This window comes from Vicugna pacos, chromosome 2 (genome assembly GCF_048564905.1).
Source record: "Vicugna pacos chromosome 2, VicPac4, whole genome shotgun sequence".
Lineage (NCBI taxonomy): Eukaryota > Metazoa > Chordata > Mammalia > Artiodactyla > Camelidae > Vicugna > Vicugna pacos.
In genome coordinates, this window is record NC_132988.1 from 3,993,130 (window position 1) to 4,014,622 (window position 21,493).

The window sequence follows — 21,493 nt, forward strand, 5'->3', positions numbered from 1 at the left end:
AGCAGGATGGTTCTCCAAGACATTAGTCTGCCATCCTCTTGGTCTGCCAGCTTTCTGAATAAAGTCGCTGTTCCTTGCCCCAACACCTTGTCTCCCGATTTATTAGCCTGTCGTGCGGCGAGCAGAACGAGTTTGGACTTGGTACCACCCCCATGTATATAGTCAGTAGTTCGTGAATGTCATACATTTTCTTTTCCAATTTTCCATCACATTTATAGAGATAATTTACATACAGTAAAACTCATCAATTTTAAGTGCACAGTTTTATTAGTTGTATAAGGAACATAAGAATCGTGATGGAGAACATTTCCATTCCCTCAGTTTCCTTGTGAGTTTTAGCAGTCAGCCTGTTTGGTCACGGCAACCACTGATCAGTTTTCTGTCATTAGACTTCTACCTTTTCTAGAACTTCATATAAACAGAGTCATGGTACCTGGTGGCTTTAAAATATGTCCAGAAGTTTTCAGACACTCTTCCCTTCAAAAAGGGGTGCTTAATTCCTCTACTTCAGGGTGGGTTGATGACTAAGTAGACTTCGATGAATAGGAGCACTGCAGAATTATGCTGTGTGACTTCTGAGGTGAAGTAAGCAGATGGTTACTTTCTACTCGGCTTTCTACCTCTGTGACGGTCCTCTCCGAGGGAAGCCAGCCAGCACGGTGTGGCCACACTCAAGCTGCCCGTGGAAGAGCCCTGCTGGGGAGAGACTGGCATGTGGAAAAGGAAGCGGGTCCTGTCAGGACTGGGAGGGGACTGAAGTGTTCCTGTACATTTTATTTTATTTGTATTCTTCTCCCAAGCCGGCAAGTTAGCCTGCCTGTTTCCTGGCTGCTGACAGAGGACATGAGACTCCTGGGTCAGAGACAAAGGCATTGTGGCACTCACCACAGCAGCAGTGACCAGAGTGTCAGAATCGTTCCCTGAGCATCAGTGGCCCCCTGAACACACAGTAGGTCTCGTTACAAGCAAGATCTCAAGCTTAGGACACGCTCTTGTTTTAAGGTGGAAATTTTTTCCATCCACTGGCTCTTACCTCATCTGCATACACAAAATTAGGATGGGTTTCTTGTAGATAACAAAGAACTGGTTTTTGAAAACAATTACCTATGACAATCCTCAGTTTTTACTTTGAGAATTTAAATCAATTACATTTATTATAATTATTGATATGGTTGAGTTTAAAACTATTTGCTGTGTGTTCTGTTTGTTCTGTCTGCTTTCTGATCTGTTTTTCTTCCCTCTGTGCCACCATTTTCATTAACTGAGTTTGTAATTATTTGTTCTTTCCTCTATTGTTGGATTCTCTCTACCACCCACTGCCATCTCTATTTTTATCTCTATGTCTCTCTCTCCTTAGTGGTCACAGTCTATTTTTAAATAATATTTTTCTGCTTCATGTATAGTATATGAACCTTACAACAATATACTTTCTCTACTTCATTTCATTGGCTATTGGTGTTATATATTTTATGTATGGTATAAAACTCAAAATACATTAGTATTTACTTTTTGCCTTTAAAGTCATTTAAACTCATCAGATTAAAATGAGAAAATGTCTTCTATATTTACTCACATATTAATCATTTCTGGCTCTCCTGAATCCTCTTGCAGATCCAAATTTCCATCTGATATCTTATTTTTTTCTTCCTGAAAAGCTTCTTTTTACCATGTCTTATAGTACAAGTCTACTGACAATGATTTCTTTCAACATTTGTCTAAAAAATGTTTTGCCTTTTCATTTTTAAGGTGTTTTTACTGAATGGAGAATTCCATTTTTTAAAATTAATTTACTTTGTAAATGTCTCTCTGTTGTCTTTTGGCGTATGATTTGACAAGAAATGGCTGTCACTTTTATTCTGTTTCTCTTGTGTACTGTCTGTTTTTCTTTCTCTTGACTTTAAAGATTTTACTCATTATCATGGATTTTTTTTCCTAATTTGATTAAGATGTGCCTTGGTGGTTTTCTTTGGTTTTCTTTTTCTTTGGATTTGTTGAGCTTGTTTGAATTTGCCAAATTTGGGGAAATTTCAGCCATTAATTTCTTTATATTTATACTCCCTTTTTCTTTCCTTTTTCTTAAATAAATTTCTCTAATAACTCACACATTTTACCTTCCCATTGATCACTGGTATTCTCTGTTGTACATTCTCTTATTATTTTTGTTCAGTATCTAAATTTCTCTTAAACCCTTTTAGTATGTATATTTTAAAATTTTCGGATATTGTATGTGTTTATCTCTAGATGCTTCATGTAGTTCTTTTTAATGTCCTTTATTTTTCTCCACATCATGGTCACAGTTACCTTTGAATATCTGCAGCATATTTATAACAACATTTTCCTGTCCTTCCTGCTTTGTCCATAATCTCTGTCATTTCATGAGCAATCATAAAATTTCATATAATTTGGGATTCAGTACAAAAATATGTATAATATAAAATTTATACTTTAAAATCCACATTTTCCCAAAAATATTTAATAAAATTAATAGTACTCGAAGGCTTTGCCATTTAATGTATTCACAAATTTGTAGAACTTCAGCATGTGGTCATTTGGCCTGATTTGTGAAAATCCTCCCCATTTCTAGGCTCAGCCCTCAGAAGCTGTGTGAAACTGGGCAATTTATTTAATACATGTGAACCTTACACTTCTCAATGGACAGAGACAAATATTCTTCCTTTGCCATAATACTGTGAATATTGTGCTAGATTGCAGTGAATTTAAGTATTTTTCCAAAAAGTTAAAATCATGACTCTTATGAAAAATAAAGTGAACGCTTGTCAAAAATTGTATTCAACTCATTAATTATAAGAAAGGTGCTATAAATGACCCAAAGAACATTTGAGAATTACGTATTTGCTGACAACTTCACAAAGAAGTGCCAGCCAGGAGTTAGATACAAAACTATTACTGTCTGATAGAACCATCCACTCTAACTTCTGGAATTACAGTTTCACCAGACAGAAACAATTTGTCGATTGAACAGACAAAAGTCTACAACTTCTGCCTCGATAGATTTTTTTCTAAATCACCCTATCTGTAGACAGTTAAGCTGAGCAGTGCAGTGGGAACCACCCAGTAATCTCTTCTGCCTGTTTCCAATTTTCAGGTCAGTCAAAGAGTGAATAAGAATTAGGGAAGGAACCATATGGATAACAATGTAGATGTCATATTTTAAATGAAGAGGGGGAAAGAGTAAGTATCATGTCTTAAAAATTAAATTTTTACTATTATCAGGCAACTAATGTCAACTTTATATTTGAGACATTTTTAAGATTTTCACCATTGTTCAGATCATAAAACTGAGACCTAGAATATAACATATTTAAAAAAAATTCCCTTTCCCATTAGCTTTAAAATGTGTTTAAATATAATCATCTTAAAAATAAAATAATACCTTTCTTGTGTCTTTGCCTCTTCTTTCAGCTACTGCCCTGAGTTCTGTACCATATCATATCATACTTTTGGCCTTGGAACCAGAGTACATGAAGATTTGGATTTATGCAATTTGTCTCCCAAGGATCTAACTTTTAAGGAGTCATTATAAAGGGAAAGGAGAGAGAAGAACTTGCTTTTGTGGAAGAAACTCAGAATTGCTATCTTTAGGGCTGAGTTGAAGGAGCTACACATTAATTTATGGTTGATAGTAGTAGCCATCTGTTTCGTGATGAGTTTTGTTGGTGGTGCTATTTTGTGTTATTTCTTTTCATATGTTTGTTTTAAGCAATTCTCAGTAGCCTAGGAGAGGTCTTAACCAAGGCAAACAGTTGAGTCTTCCTTTTGTAACAGGAAAGGAGGAAAAAAAATTGTAAGGACAAAGTCAAATCGGTATGCTTAAATGCTGACAGTCTGTTGGCTTCAGTTACAATCTTTTTAATTTGGAAATGGATTATCTGCTCAGTGAGGAGTTGCTGGTAGAGTTGGAGATTTCAGACAAAACTAAATTCTCTCGAGTCTGAGCCCAGTGCCCTCCTTGCCTCTCAGGGATCTCTCTCTTCTTGTGAGTATTTTGAATCAAGATCATAGAACCAATACAAGACTCCAAGGAAGACTTCTTTTCAAGGGAGTTCAAAGAAAGAGGAGCCGGAGAGGAAATGAAAGACTTAGTCCAAGAGATGGAAGTAGAACCAGGGAAATCAAAGCAGAAGAATTTTAAGGTGTAGAGGCGGCAAGACACCGGCTGCAGACAGTTAATGTAGGAGGAGTGACGCACGTTTTGATTGAGAGGATGTTCTTAGCAAGAGCAGTTTTTGCAGCAGTGGGAGAAGATAATAGATTCTTAAAATTTGAGAAGAGAAGAATGCAAATAAAATTAGACGGTGCTTTTTAATTGCTCTTTTCAAAATATTAACAATAAGTATCTACAGTAGAAATACAAAATATTTAAATTTAAAGAGCTTTTTGAGTATTGATAAAAAAGCATGAACACATCATCAAACATGGGCAAAGTACTTGAACAGGAAATACAAATGGCCAATAATTATTTAAGAACATTATCCCACCACAGAAATAACACTTAATGAAACAGAAACAAAAGTATCATTATTGCTTTATAAAATTGTTAAAGATACAAAAATAGTAAAAGTTTTAAATATCACTTGTTGAATGTTAACACTTCTACAGAAGTATAAAAGGCAACTTGAAATGTATAGCAAAATTCTAAGTGGTTTTGGTTAATTTTACTTTTTAGGTTTTAGCTAAGAATAAGATGAGTTACTCAAAAATTTTATTTATATACTACAAGGATGTTTGTCATCACAGGTTCATGCATAATAATGAACAGTTGGGAATAAGTGAAATATCTAAAAATTGGGTGTTGGCAAATTATAGTACGTCTATGTAACAGAATATTTAGTACCCACTGCAATTATGCCTTTAAAAGACTATTTAGTGAAATGGAAAATTTCCAAGTTTGTTAGTTTTTTAAAAGCTTCAAAGCAATGATGATGTTTTGCCTTTTGGCAACCAAATGAACATACATACATCCTCTGATAGCACACATTAATTAGAGGTACTTCATGCAAGTTTTCAACTTTTAATCAGTATTAACTTTGTAGTTATAAAAGCTACAATTTACCGTGAAGGAAAGAATGAATTTAGCATGCAGATTAAATGAAGATTTAGGGAAATTTTATTTTTCAGGTGGTGTCATGTGGGTATCTTTGTAGGCAGATGGGAAATAATGAGTGGAGAATGATAGTGGATGACACAGAAATGTATGTATTTCATGTGCTTAAAGACAACCACAATTTTATCTTTTCACTGATCATTGATATTTTTCTTCATCCTAAAAGATACATTAACTCCTTTCATTACTTTCTCAGAAATAACTCCTTTGCAATTTCTGTTTCTCTGCTCAACGTCTTCTACAGCCATTCTTCAACAATCAAACTGAAGACATCCTGAATTCAGATTCAAATTGTGTTAAACTAAGGCAAAAACAGACCAACCTCTCTAATAACTGTAAGAGATCTTCTCAGCAGTAGAACCTAACCTTATGCTGGACCTCTTGTCACCGTTAGACATTTAAATAATTATGCAATGTGACCTGACTGATTAGGTTTAATTTTTGATTTGCTGTTGGTATTAGAATAATGCCATATACTCCCAAATGCTGAAGTAATGCAGATATAAGACATGATCTTACTTTTCACATGTAATTATTTCATGACTTCAATTATGCTGTGGATCAGACTGTGTAACTGGGAGCCCAGTACCTGCTACAACTTATGTTCTGCAAGATTTTAGCTAGTTGTGTGATCTGGGTGATGCCTCAATTTCAATGATCTCCTTTGATAAAGAGGGAATTAGGCTAGAGGAAACATAATGTGTATCAGAATCACCAGGGAGCTTATTATTAAAATAGAAATTTCTGAGCTCCACGCCCAGAGTGTTCAGTTCAGTGTGGTTGAGTTGTGTCCTGAAAACGTGCATTTATGACAATTCCCCAGGTGGTGCTTTTGCTGCTACTCTAAGGACCATACTTTGAGAACCACTGAGTTTGTTAACTTGTAGAGTGTTCTAGTCCAAAAAAAAAAAACAAACTCAATAAATCCACATGCTTAATGTGGAGCACAAACATAGTACAGCAAGTTGAAACATTTTAGACTCATTTTGGACCAATCTCCTAAATTCTACTATCCCAGATTTGCAGCATTTCTATGTATTATTTCCTGGAACTGGATCAGGGAATTATTTCACACAGAAAGAGAAGGAAGTATCAATAACAATTGACTTTGGGCAAATTACTAGAAAACTGTGTACCCAAACAAATCAAAAATTTTAATGCCATGTATTTCTGTTTTGGCAGAGCTTACCACAATGCTTACCATGTAGTTGTGACTCCAGATTGCTTTTTGTGGTGTTGGGTAGATTTGGTATGTCTTATTTTAGCTGTAGATTTTTGTAATTGAAGTATAGTTGATTTATAATGTTGTGTTAGTTTCTGGTATATGGAATAGTGATTCATTTACACATACATATACAATTCTTTTTCATATTCTTTTTCTTTATACATTATTACAAGCTGTTGATAGTTGTAGTTTTTCACATTATTTTTTTTGTGATTTTAATAATGGGATAGTAAATGTTCTTCCTACTAATCTTTTGCTCAAATAACAAGTATCTATCTAGCCATCTATCTATACATTAGGATATAGCCTTGCCAATCGTCCTTTTAAATTACTAAAAATGTCTTCACAAAAATTTCTTTTCTTATTTCCATTTTCTTCTCATTTTAATTAACATGTTTATTTGCATATTTAAAAATAATGAAAACATTCAATAAAATGTCAGAATAAACATCTGAGCTGTGGAAAAGGTACACAATGAAAAAGATTAGAAGTCTTTTACTTATTTACACACATCAAAATAAAAATCAAAAGCGATCCAAGAGCTAGAATAGTCAAAAGGAAACAAAAGAAGCAAGCAGAAAACACAGGAAAGACCTCTGCCCCAGGGAGGAGGCAAAAATGAACAGAAGGTCATTTAGATAGCTAAATGGTGGTTCCTGGCTCAGAAATGGCTTTCTTTGTATCAGCAGGGACTGAAAGGTCATTTTAACACACCTTTGCTTTAAAACTAATCACATTTCACTCGGTAGGGAATAAAGACCAAACACCAGCAACAATGATGCATCACGGGGAACCATCTCGGAACTGTTCAGTAAATAAAACTCAGCTTCCCAGAGCACTTCTGAGCCAGGTGGGGTTTGAAATATCTCTCCACGGGATATATTCATCATCTAGGTCTCCCACTCAAATGCCAGTGCATGATGGGATATCCTAACATACCCTGCAGGGAAAAAGAAAGGGCAGCTCTCTCTTTACACGATTTTCAAAGACTCATGTGGGATTGGAATGGGGTGAGTCTGCTGAGAAGAAACAAAAGGCAGGTGTCTTGAGCACAGAGCTGCAGTGAGGAAATGAAGAGGCTGACGTTCATCTTCATATAAGCACTAGAGAGAGGATTTGTGCAGGCTTCAGATCTACAGCACAGGGAGGAAACGCAATACCGAGGACAGAGAAATAGAAAAATCAAGCAGTGTTCAACTTTTTGTATACCTATCTTAATGCAAAAACCAGAGATTTGACAAGAGCTGTCTAAGAGTTTTCTGTGGTATGATTGCCCCTAATTTGCAGTTAACATTACATTTTAGGGTAAGTGTCTGTTATCAGAAAGGACTCTTTTGAAAAGTTTAGGAAAATAATCATCTCGACCATTGGCATTTCCTTCAATCATTTTCCCCTTCAATTTTAAATTAATGTTCCACTCTTTCTGCTCATAAGTTGCAATACGGAAAAAAAGGTTAAAATGATTTAGATCAGCTATTGTTTTCTCCACAATATTTTTTTCAAAACTCAGATAAATACAGTGTTTATACACAAAGGCTGCCAATTGCAAATTTCATTCCAGTGTGACTTTCATGAGCATTGAATTCGGTTATATTTAAGGAGATCAAAAGGTCCTCTGTTTTGAAAAAGGTGGTCCACGAATTGCAGCAGCATTACCTGGGAGCTTGTTAAGGTAAGCATCTGTGTTTTAACAAGACCTTGGGTACATATGCACATTAAAGTTTTAGAAACTTTGCGTTGTGTAACTGACTTACAAAAACGAATTAGGGAAAGGAAGCATTGGGGTTTAGAATCAAGTTTTTTTGGGGGGAGTGAGTTGTAACCTATGGTACAATCTGTATATGATGTCAAATAAATTCACTGATATATTGTATGTATGTGTGTATTGACTTATTGCAACTCTGTAGTACATTCATGGGCATAAAGAATCAAATTCTAAATGATTATCTGGATTGTGACTTTACAAACAATACAAGAAACATTATAAGATAATACTACTAATTTTCATATTTTGAGAACATAATTAAGTTGTTGAAAAAGATTATTTTTTCATTTGTTCAACTCTAATCCAGTATTCTTTTTAAAGATCCAAGTTACATTAAATTTATAAATCAAAAATTAGTTTGGATTATGGAGAAGTGTGGCATTCTAAATGTGTTATTTTTTTCCTCTTCCTACATTGGTCTTTGGTCTTTAAAACGTATTCATCTTACATTGTCTCAGCACTGAAAATTGAAGACATTTTTAGCTTTTAAGTTCTCTGTTTTATGGGGAAACCGCTGGACTCTACTGTATGATTTAAAAAACTGAAGGGCCATCTCTGTTTTCAAACAATGTTGGCCACACATAATAGAATGAATAATACGGGAGAATGCAGATATCTGCAATAGAGACACCTTTTTGTATTTAGAATGCCATAGAATTATTGTGCTTTCTGTCATATGCACAAAGAATTTTCCCCATTGTTTTGTTTTTATTGACAGTGAGATGCAGGATTCTTATTTTAGTAAGGATATAAAACCATTAGCATCTTTTAATTCTACTCTGCTTATGAAGCATAATAATAATCGAACAATGAAACACGAGAATTCCATTTGCATGTATTGGACCAATTTAGAGAAATGATGCTAACCATGTCAAACCAAATCCTGAATATTTCCCCTTATGTGGCATAACTTTTCCCTGTAATATTACCATTATTGCAACAACCATAGTGACAATAAAATCTCACTTTATTTTTTTTTCTGATTGTCAAGGGCTAGGTGAGCCTTCTGATACTTTGTAAAAAGAGTTTTTGCTTGAAACTGAATCTGTTCTCCTCATCTAACTCCAGTCCTCCTCCGATGAGTAGAGCAGTTTCTGGGGAAGCCCGTCAGGGCTGTGAGGTGTGGGAAAAGCCTCCGGCATCACCAGGGTCTCACCAGAGGAAAAAGGCCCTGGCCCCACTCCTTCCCGGGCCTCAGGCAGCTTGGTGATCTGCAGTGAAGAGGTTTGCAGACACAGTGAGATCTGAACAGAGTCTGCAGAGAGCTTGGTGCCCTGACTTGCACAGACGCGCAGAGGGAAGATGGCAGTGACAGCTGGGGTCAGTGTCCCTGGGGACACCCTGTGGTCCCTGAGCTCAGAGCAGCTGCTGAGACTTTGATTCTGTGCCTGGACCTTCCCTGTTCCTGACACTGATGGAGTAGTTTCATCTGAACTTTGGGAGAATTATGAGGTCAGAGCGTAAGTTCACACTTGCTGTTATTTTGGATAAAGCCAAACATAAACCTGAATTTGACATCATAAACAGGTAAAGAAAAATAACTGTTCAGCTGGGAGTACTCAGGAACTGGAAACAGGAACAAAACCCAAAACAGCCAGTTCCTAGGGGTTTGGATTTGCTGGAGGAGGTAGGCTATAACTTGATTAATAAGCAAAGAAACTATTCTAGGAGATTTGAACATAGCTACCAAGACTATTGGGATACTAAATATTCCATAATGTTTTTTAATATGAAAATTTTAGCAATGATGTAAAGGACTAAAGTTTCACAGTTGAGACCTGGGAAAAGTAATCTTGAAGATAAAATAGAAAAAATGGCTTGAATAGAGCAAAATGCAAAGGAATGGAATTCATGACAGAAAAAGACATGGACTTGTAAAACAGATGCATACAAATTCAAAAGAAAAGGATAGGAAAATGGAAGGAGGAAAAATAAAAATTGAAGGAGAGAGAAATTTCATCTTCAGCAGGATTGATGCTTATCCTGGTGAAATTCAGGAAGTCTGTGATTAAGGAGCTCATGTTCTAAGCTTTCAGAGGAAGGGAGCTAGTTACAAGGGAAACAAAGAATGAATTTTGCACCAGGCAATGCTGGGAGCTGGGATACTGTGGGATCACAGAGGACTGACAGGCAAAGGCTGCCCACCTGGAATCCTGTTCCAGCCAGGGTACCACTGATCAGCCAGAGTGAAGTAGATACAGGTTTGCTTGTAGAGGGTTTTCAGACTATATCATCCACTGAAGGAAACAGACAAACAGTGATCATAATAAACTAATCAAGACTCTCTAAGGTGGTACAGAGGAAACAGGGAAGAAATGCCGGTGAACAATGAGTGTATGGGTTGTCATAGCAACCAGAAGGGTTTAACGATATGTTATGTCACAGGAAGATTCTCGTAGATGGAACACAACACAGGGAATGTGGTAATGGAAAGCAAAGGATGAAGTCCCTGCTGCGAAAGCATAACCTGGTGGCAAAATTGGAGAAGTTAAAAGTATTCCAAGCGGGAATCTGGAGTATAGAGCTCTTTGGTGAGACAACATTTTTTGCATTTATACAGTATTTTTTTGGAGTGTTTATACAATAATAGTGTACATTTGCATTTATACAATAATAGTGTTTTTTGTATTTATGCAATGAGAGTGATATATTCATTAATTCTTTAAACGGATTGTCTACTAAGTGCAGGTGCTTGGATTACATTATTAACAGAAAGACAATAATACTGGCGTTCGGTCTGTATTTGGTGATGGTAGAGCATTTGATTATGATGCAGGGTAAACACTAATGGAATTACAAAAAAAAGAAGAAATCCCACATTCACATGAGAGGATAGAAAAGGAACAGTCATTTGATTAACTTTAAAAACTAAAACAACAGTAAAAAGGGAAATTGACAAAATTAGAAAAAAATAAAATCTGCATTATAAAGTGTACATTGCATATAAAGATGGTGAATCCTTATATTGAAAATACTGGTTCATATTCAACTTTTTCCTATGTTGTGTTTACAGGAATATACTTGGTGAAAATTTATAGGTAAATATACTTAGAATTTGCCACCTCTGCCCATGTACACTATACTTCGATGAAAGTGAATTTTAAGACACATAGAGACAAATGATAAAATGGTCATAGAACTGTCTACCTTACTCTTCCATTCTCATATTTATTGTTAGATATTTGGATTGTCTTGTGTGCTGCATGTGTGCACCTATGCATGTCATGGGCATCTTCGTCCAGAAATCTCTGAGCCAATCTTAGGTGATTTCCCAAAGCACAAATTGGTTTCAGTTGACTCTAGGAGGAAAGTTTGAGTGCATCGCATAGAAACAAGAGGTCTGTGAAATACATCAAGGGTTGTTCCAAGAACATTTTCTGAGACAAATGAGAAGTCTTCCATTTCTTTCTGGCTTTTCTTGTTTTGTCCCAAATAAAAAGCCTTCTCTAGAAAACTGTCTGAGGCCCTGGATCAGAATGATGGAAGTCCCTCTCAGGGATATGGTTGTCAGAGGTCCTTTAGCATCTCAATGGCAACAAACAGGTAAACTCTTACACAGTGGGGTGAGGGAAGAAACAAGGACAAGGAAGTCTTGAAGGAGCTGTTCACTGTTGTACAGACAAGTCCACAGTCACCCACACACAGAACCCCACCCCAAGCAAGGGACACCGCCAGGAATGACAGAGTGGGTTTCCACAAGGGAAAATCTGCAGAAACCGACATGAAAAGGCTGACTTTCCACAGGAGCATGATGTGCAATGAATTCGATGAATGTGTTGCATCCAGCATCTTTTGGGCTAGCTCCTGAAGACTCAAATCAAATTGTTTCACCATGAATGAGTGTCATGTCCAAAGGAAATCACGATTGCAGGTTGACAGGAATATTCCTTTAAAGCATTTACAAGTATTTCCCTCATTTCCAATTGAATAGAAAACAGAATCTGGTGAAGATAATGACCATTTCTCTTAGGGAGACTGAATTCTTTGACGCCAGGACCAAAATCATTATATACTTGTAAAAACTCCTTCACATAAATGCTTAATAATTATTCCTTGAGTTTCATGATCAATTTTCACAATTTTATGCAGTCCCGTTCAAAGCTCTTGGAAGAACAGTCATTCATTGCTATTTCAAAACAAATCTAAAGGGCAGATTTATTTGAAGAGCAGAGTATTTCCTTAAAATCTATTCATCGATTGAGTAATTGCACACTCTAGACTAGGGCACAGAATTGTCAGTAAACTTTTACGGGGTAATCTATAAAAACAGAGAAGACCTCGGTTACTGCCGGGGTTGCTCTGGTAGTTGGCCAGACGTGGTGCTGACCACATCTCTCTCCTGACCTTCAGGGAAGTGTATCAGATCTCATCCTGGCCTTTCCACGGTTACCTCAGGTTAAACCAGGATTTCCAAATCTTGGCACTGTTGACATTTTGGGTAACTACTATTTTTTTTTGGTTTTCTCTAAGTGTATTTTTTAAAATTCTTTTTTTTTATTGAAGAGTAGTTGATTTATAATGTTAGTTTCAGGTGTACAGCAAAGTGATTCAGTTATACATGTACATACATATGTACGTGTGTATATGTATATATTTTTTTCAAATTCTTTTCCATTACAGCTCATTACAAGAAATTGAATACAGTTCCTTGTGCTATATAGTAGGTCCTTGCTGTTTATCTGTTTTGTACAGAGCAAGTCTTTGATGTAGGAGGTTGTCCGATGCATTGTAGCATGGTTAGCAGTGCTCCTGGCTTCTACACCCTGGTTACCAGTAGGGCACCCCTCCATCCCTCTGCTCTCCCAACCAAAAGTGTTCCCAAACATTGTCAAATGTCTCCTGAGGGAACAAAAGTCACCCTCAGTTGAGAACCACTGCCTTAAACAATGCTTCAAGCTAAATTCACCCTTTTCCTTTGACACATGATTCTTCCCCTGGGTTCCCTATATGTGTGCTGATGTCCGAATCAAAAACGTGGCGGTGATCACTTATACTTCACAGATTTTTACACCCACACCTACTTTCTGTGTGTCTATGTGTGTTTATAGGAACCATATCATCCACAGAAGAACATACTCAAGTAGGAATTATAGTGAGACAGTGAGAAAGCACTTCACGATGGGACAGATGAACTGGAGAGGCAGTGCTGGTGAACAACGATGTACCATAGGTGGATTACGATAAAGGACTGGAAGGGTCACTTGAGGATGCTTGACCTGGATGGACCATAATTCAAGGGAAAACATAGCATTGAAGTTCCAAGTGTAAAGTTTTCTCATCCAAACATCATCTGGTGGGTGACAGACATGGGGGATTAAAAAAAGCACTCAGAGTAGCTGCACCAAACTGCATTCCCACCAGGAGTGTAGGAGGGTGCCCCTTTCTCCACAGCCTCTTCAGCATTTGTCATTTGTGGATTTTTGAATGATCGCCATTCTGACTGGTGGGAGGTGATACCTCATTGTAGTTTTGATTTGCATTACTCTGATAATTAGTGATATTGAGCACTTTTTCATGTGCCTTTTGATCATTTGTATGTCTTCCTTGGAGAATTGCTTGTTTAGGTCTTCTGCCCATTTTTGGATTGGGTTGTTTATTTTTTTCTTATTGAGTCATATGAGCTGCTTATATATTCTGGAGATCAAGCCTTTGTCGGTTTCATTTGCAAAATTTTCTCCCATTCCGTAGGTTGTCTTCTTGTTTTATTTCCAGTTTCCTTTGCTGTGCAGAAGCTTGTAAGTTTCATTAGGTCCCATTTGTTTATTCTTGCTTTTATTTCTTCTAGGAGAAAATTTTTGAAATGTATGTCAGATAATGTTTTGCCTATGTTTTCCTCTAGGAGGTTTATTGTATCTTGTCTTATGTTTAAGTCTTTGATCCATTTTGAGTTGATTTTTGTATATGGTGTAAGGGAGTGTTCTAGCTTCATTGTTTTACATGCTGCTGTCCAGTTTTCCCAACACCATTTTCTGAAGAGACTGTCTTTATTCCATTGTATATTCTTGCCTCCTTTGTCGAAGATTAATTGACCAAAAGTTTGTGGGTTCATTCCTCAAAAGACTAGGAATAGACTTACCGTATGACCCAGGAATCCCACTCCTGGTCTTGTATCCAGAAGAAACCCTACTTCAGGATGACACCTGCACCCCAATGTTCATAGCAGCACTATTTACAATAGCCAAAACATGGAAACAGCCTAAATGTCCATCAACAGATGACTGGATAAAGAAGAGGTGGTATATTTATACAATGGAATACTACTCAGCCATAAAAACTGACAACATAATGCCATTGGCAGCAACATGGATGCTCCTGGAGAATGTCATTCTAAGTGAAGTAAGCCAGAAAGAGAAAGAAAAATACCATATGAGATCGCTCATATGTGGAATCTAAAAAACAAAAACAAAAACAAACAAACAAACAAAAACAAAGCGTAAATACAGGACAGAAATAGACTCACAGACAGAGAATACAGACTTGTGGTTACCAGGGGGGTGGAGGGTGGGAAGGGATAGACTGGGATTTCAAAATTGTAGATAGATAAACAAGATTCCACTGTATAGCACAGGGAAATATACACAAAATATTATGATAACTCATGGAGAAAAAAATGTGACAATGAGTGTGTATATGTCTATGAATGACTGAAAAATTGTGCTGCACACTGGAATTTGACACAACATTGTAAAGTGATTATAAATCAATAAAAAATGTTAAAAAAAATAAAGCTGATCTTCAAATGAGATTTGTCTCATGATTAGACTGGGGTAATGTGTTGGGGGCCACGCAGAGAGGTGAGATGTCCTTCTATCACAAATGATCACGAGATATTCTATCAAAAGGACTTATTACCATTGGTTTAACCTTGATCACCTGGCTTGAGGCTGCAGTTGTCAGTTTCCTCCTCTGTAAAGTTCTCTTGTTCCCCCTCCTTTCCATACTCTTTGGATGAAAACCACAATGCATTCAAGAAGTGGGTATACTCAAGGGCGAAAGATCTACTTCAATTATTTGGAAATCTTGCTCATAGAATTCTCCTCCATTTATTTGTTATTAGTAGAAATTTCTTCCAATTTATTTATTTATCCAATCATTTACTACTTATATCAATATGGACTCATGGATATTTACTTTATACTTTGGGTTATAATCAGTTTATTTTGTTGCTCAAATTGTCCCAGCTTTGGCCACTGGGAGTTTTCAGTTGGCTCTCATGTCATTTTGACACACTCGCATCATTGTGGAGGGGCATGTGTGTGCATGTGAATGCATGTGTGTGTGTGAATACTTTATTACTTTATGACACCACCATATCTTCCAGGCTTAACTTGTTTGTATCCTGCCCAGCCCTAAAATCATCATTTCTCTAAGGAGCCTTGATATCACATATTGGAGAATGATTTTAAAAACTAAGATCTGGGTGCTAGGTGTCCCTGTAGCCATCAGGATATTTTTTCTTCTGGTCCCACTTAACAAACAGATGTTGGAAATATGTGTGTGTGTATACTAAGCTGTGTATGTATGTGTATCATTATTTCTATTTGTGTATTCTCTGTATATATTAACTAAACGTGATTTCATACTGAAGCCTCACTCTGCTCTGTTACCACATAGATCATTCTGGCTTCCTCTCCTTGCTTGTATGCAACCACCCACTCCATCGATAAGAACCCAGGTCCCACCACCAGTCATCTGTTCACGTTTATTGTCAGTACACATACAGGTTGGTTTCGAAAGGGTTAACTTGTAGCCCCATGGGAAAGAGATCCATCAGTAGAGAACGGTGCTCACATGTAGTTCTGTCTTTATGTTACAGATGCCACTCATTCCCAAAGTTATATTCTACCTGCTTCAGTGAGGTCATTTCATATATCTGTGATACATTTTGATTCTTTTGGTCACATTTTGCCTTCTGTCTTGGGATCCCCAAATCTCCTAAATAATTACATTAAAATTTGCATATATATCAAGCTGAAAACATTCTGCACAGCAAAGGAAATCATCAACAAAAATGAAAAAGCAACCCATGGAATGGGATAAAATATTTGCAAACCCTGAAGCAATAGGATTTACTCTATGTACTGTAAATTCAGTAGATTTTGACCAATGTTCAGTGTCTTTTATTTACCATTATAATATCATATAGGTGAATTTTACTGTCCTAGAAACTCCATGTGTTTCACCTATTCAACTATCTCTCTTTCTTCCTTCCTTCCCCACTTCCCATTCACCTTTTTCTTATTTCTTTCCTTTATTCACTCCTCATACTAATATTGATAGTGATCTGTAATGTGCCATTTTCCATCAAGATTTCAGGATATTATTTTTTCTGCACAGATAGTTTCAAAACTTACTCCAAATAGTTCAGGATACTTTCTGAGAATTGGGGCAAATTTAAGATCATTTTCTCTCCAGCCTGCACTGAAATACATCACTCTTGCCTTTGAATTTCCTTTCTCTCCTTCTTATTATTCTGTTGTATCTCTTTTCTACTGGCTTCGTTACAGACTAATAGACTCATTAAGACCGTTCAATGCCATGTGTCATTCTGCAGAAATGAGAATAGATCGTGGAATTCTAACAAAGTGACACAAGATGGGAACAAGTCCTGTGTAGAAGACAAGATGGAAAAGATCTATTAAATTTTAATTCAAATCTTAACAATAAGATTGTTCTCTGTAAAAGAAATCAGCCATGCAGTAATATTGAAAGCCCACTTCCTAATCATATTCTTCTGAGCTTAAATGCTTTCTTTCTCTCTGTAGAGTTATAATTTCTTTGTGTCCAGTGTTTTGAAATTTTACAACAGTATGTTTCATAAATGTATGTTTTTACCTACTGTGCTAGACAGCTTGGAAATTTGTTTTGCAAATTTGGGATTTTTCTGACTTATTGGGTTAGTAATTTTCAGTTTCTGGAAAACTATTGTTCAGATTTTGTTCTTCCACTAACTCATCTGCTCACTGTAATTTGTTACCATTTTCCAAACAAAACTGTTTCTGCTTTTTCTGGAAGAGTTTTCAAATTTGTCTTCCTCCTCATTCATTTGTATTTCTCATTTCTGTTTTCATATTTTTAGTTGCCAAGATTACTTTTTGTTCTCCAGATATTCATTCTTATTGTGCTCTATTCTTGTTTCATGGGTGGAACACCATTCTGTTTCTCTCTCAATTAATTGGTGTTAATTGTTTTTTTTTTTAAGTTTCCCTCAACTTTCACCACCTGTTTTCTAAAGTTGCTTTTTTATTTGCTTGTTTTAGTCTCCTTCATAAATGATATTTTTCTAAAATGTCTGGTGATCATTGGTGCTCTGTTAATATTTATGAATGAGGCATGAAGAAGTTCATTAGAATTTTGAACACATGAGGACAACTGATCAACTATGAATTTCTCTGCAGCTGGTCAGAGTCCTCAGGGAAGGCTGTTGCAGGTTCAGAAATGAATCATCCCTTTCTGGGAGCTGAGTGGGTTGACACGGTGTGCACATAAACTCTCGCTTATTTCCCCCATTTTTACCATGGTATCCCCACTCTGCCCGATGACCTCCATCACAGAGATATCCTTCCCTTTCTCTCCAGGATTCTACGTGGGAAGAGGGACACTTCCCTCACCCACAGTTTCTAAAGGTATATGCAGCTCTAACTGCTTCTTAGGAAACTTCCAACAAATCCTATTGTTTTAACTAAAACTCCATGTTTGGTTTCAGCATTCCATAGTGATACGTCTCCACAGGGTTCTATGGTATTTCATGCTATTGTTTCTCTTAAATATTTTATTTGATAATAGGCCATTGAAAATTATGTTAAACAGAATGTCAACATACTAATTTCTTTAAGAGCCTTGGACCCTAATTTACAGGTGCTCAGTCACACAAAACTCCTGGCCACAGGAAACTAAATTATCTTCGGTTGGAAAACAATCAAATGTTCATGTTAAAATTTATTGTTAATTAACAAAAATCATGATAATTAATGCCTTTTTTGTACACACACATTCAGTAACACAAGTATATCTTGATACACGATTTGTCTAATGCAAATTGTCTATTGATGTCTACATGATTACAATTTATTTGGATTTAAAAAGACATTCAGGTTGATTTAGTAGATATAAGCTATAAGTTAATTAAATGATCATATCAAATGGTGTGTTAGAATGACTTTAAGTAATGTACACTTAAGATAACATTCTCCAATGTCATTAATCATTACATGTCCAAATTAAATGATTCTAATAAATGACTAAGTAACAAATATTTCAGACTAATCACAGTGTCATATATTATTAAACTGCTTGTCCCATAAATTGCTAAGTGTAGTGTCAGGCAGACAATTACATCTTTGCCCTTCTATTTCTCCTTCTCTTAAAGTAACATAACATTCTCATGTTTGCTTAATTTTATTCTTGTCATATTATAGGCTCTTTCCCTTGACAGAGGGAAAAAAAAATTCTTACTACTTAGGTATCTCATCAGAGAAATTAAAAATTTTTAAGACAATTTTGTATTTTTTAAATAGCATTAAATAACACTATAAAGAAAGCAGGTATAAATAAAATAAAAACAAATTAGTTTCCACTTTGCAAATGTAAGTGTAGAATGCTTTCTTACTCTGAATAAACATAATTTTCATGTAAGATTGCCTTTAAATATGATTACATTTTCTACTATATATTAATTATCACCCCACTAATTTTTAATTGTGGGCAGTTTGCTAGCTGCTTTCATTCTTTATCCACATCAGTTAATATTCATGTTAGGAAATATTATCCTAATATGATCTATAATAACATATGTAATAAAATACAGATAAAATTAAAATAAAAATAAATTGGACCTTTATGCATTTTAAGGAGCAGAGGACTTGGATCAGATAGAATTAGTCACTGAGCGGATGTTGTGGAGTCAACAAGTCAATCTGTGAGGATTTCCACTGACATTTTTGTGTTACCATCCAGCGTTCTCCATGCAGGAGAAAACAAGCAGTCTTGAAAAACCACTAACCATTATAATTAGACGTTTTAAGTCAAACAGGAAGAAAGTGACCCCATTGCTTATAGAAGCAGGGATGTCAGTTTCCTTGATAGGAATGTTGTTGTCATCTATTAAATTCTCATAGCCAAGTTTGATCTGAACAAAATACATGAGAAATACATGTTTGATATGCATGTCAATATAAGAAGCACTGTTTTTAGATTTTAGACAACAAAGTGCAGGTCTGTAATATCTGGAAATACATTAAAATAAAAAATGATGACCTCGGGATTTTTTCCAGAAACTTCTAGGCTGCAGTATCTGAGCTCAAGTGGCTGAGAACTCTAAGCAGAGAAGATGAAAACTGAGTTTGGTATTTTGAGGAGGTTGGAGTTTATAGATAGGTTACTGGAGAAAAGGGAGTTGCACAAAATAAAAAATGCATAGAAGACTCAGAACAATTTGTCTTGTCTTGGCACAAAATTCCAATGAAGCTTATTTTGTCATCATTAGATTTGGATCAAAAACAATAGCATACATTTTACTTCCCTAATGTAGGTAATGGTGATGACTTATTTAAAAAATGGACTTGGTTAAACATTAAAATTATTGATAAGAAATTACAAAATAACCAAGTATTTACATTTTCTCATGTTTTTATATACTTTCAGAGTACAGTGGATCCATACCTCTGAGATATCGCTCATGGTGATTGTTTCTATTGCGTGCCAGCCAGGAACATGCAGTGCTCACCATTGTGACTTGTCTGAGAACTGTTTAATACCTGGGCTGGTTAATAACCTACAATTTATTGAATGTGATGAGTGTGCTGATTACATGCTATGTGGCTATCAAAGTTTCTAAAGCTTACTTTTGACTTAGGTACTTATCTTGTGGTGGCTCAGTAAGGGCTCATGCAGTCCCACCAGTCCATGGACCATACTTTATATTTCAGAAGAGAAGAAATATAAACATCATACAGAGGAATGACAAAACCAAAATATGTAAAATAAATAACAATTCCTTTTGCACATGTGCAATTTGAGCACGATGGTTATTTGAAGCACACCTTTCTTTTTCTACTTTATTTCCTAAAAAGGCAACTAAATAATGCACCGCAGTGAAGGATTATATTATGAAAAATTGGTTTGGAGTTTACATTTTGTGTTAGAGTAAATTTGGATGGTTTTGTTTGCAAGAACACAAAAACATTCTAGGGCAGTTACACAGACTAATGAGTTTGTATTTCCTTCATTAAGAAAGTATTGCCATAAAAATAAAGGTCAGATAAACTAAGCAGTAAATTTAGCCACATAATAAAAACTGCGAATTATGTAAATGCCAATGCCATAAATGAGACAATATTCTCTATGTTATTTAATAATATGGATCTGATCAAAAACAACCACTATTGGCTAAGCGAGGTGCAAAAATTGTTGAAAGAAAAAAATTCAGTGGAGATATGCTTTTGGTACTTCTACAAAACCAGAAATCAGTTTGGTTGCATGTTTTTAAAGATGTGATTTGCACACTGACTTGATATTTGATCATTTCTTTGGTATTTTCATAATATTAATACTCCCACGTGAGAAAAAATTCAGTGTTTTTCAATGGTAGACAGAGTCACAGGGCGACAATAAATGTAGGAAGCTTAGAAGAACAGAGTTTCTACACATGGTTATGTGATGTTTCATAATATAACAATAGTTTTTACTGAAGTAGGTAAAATTCATTGCATTGCATATCTAAGAAAGTTATTCTTTAATACTTTAGAAATTTGATAGAAGTATTTAAAATTTGCATCAAAGACAAATTTATATATAGGAAATCTATGTGTCTTTAAAACTTCACAGGATAAATTATTGGAAATGGCAGTTGATTGAGAATTAAAGATACATTTTGAAAATATGGGATCATTTAGTTCAGTTTGGGATAAAACTTTTCAATAAATGTTGTGAAATATATTTCAAAACATCTTCAATTTGATTCCTCAATTATTCATCTTATTCAAAATGAAATTATTTAAGTATACATGGTCACCCCAAAAGAGTGTCGTTGATCCAGCTAGATCAGATAAATCAACAAGTTAATAAGCAGAAAGCGAGTTTACTTTTTACATTAAACACCTTAAATATCCGTGTACCTAGTGCATGTTTCAGTGTGTCTATAGGGATGGAAAATGGGTTATCATCAGTTATTGCTACAACTGTAATGAACAACAGACCTCCCTAAACCTCAGTGGCTTGAAACAATACATTTTTTTCTTGCTTGTGAACCTGAGTTTGGCTTCTTAGGTTTTCAAAATAAGCTGCGTGCCAGGCGATGGTCTGTGGGGTTCTGGGTCAGCTAGACCAATTATTTCAGAGGACGATACAGAACAGAAGCAAGCTCAAGGAAGTCGTAGAA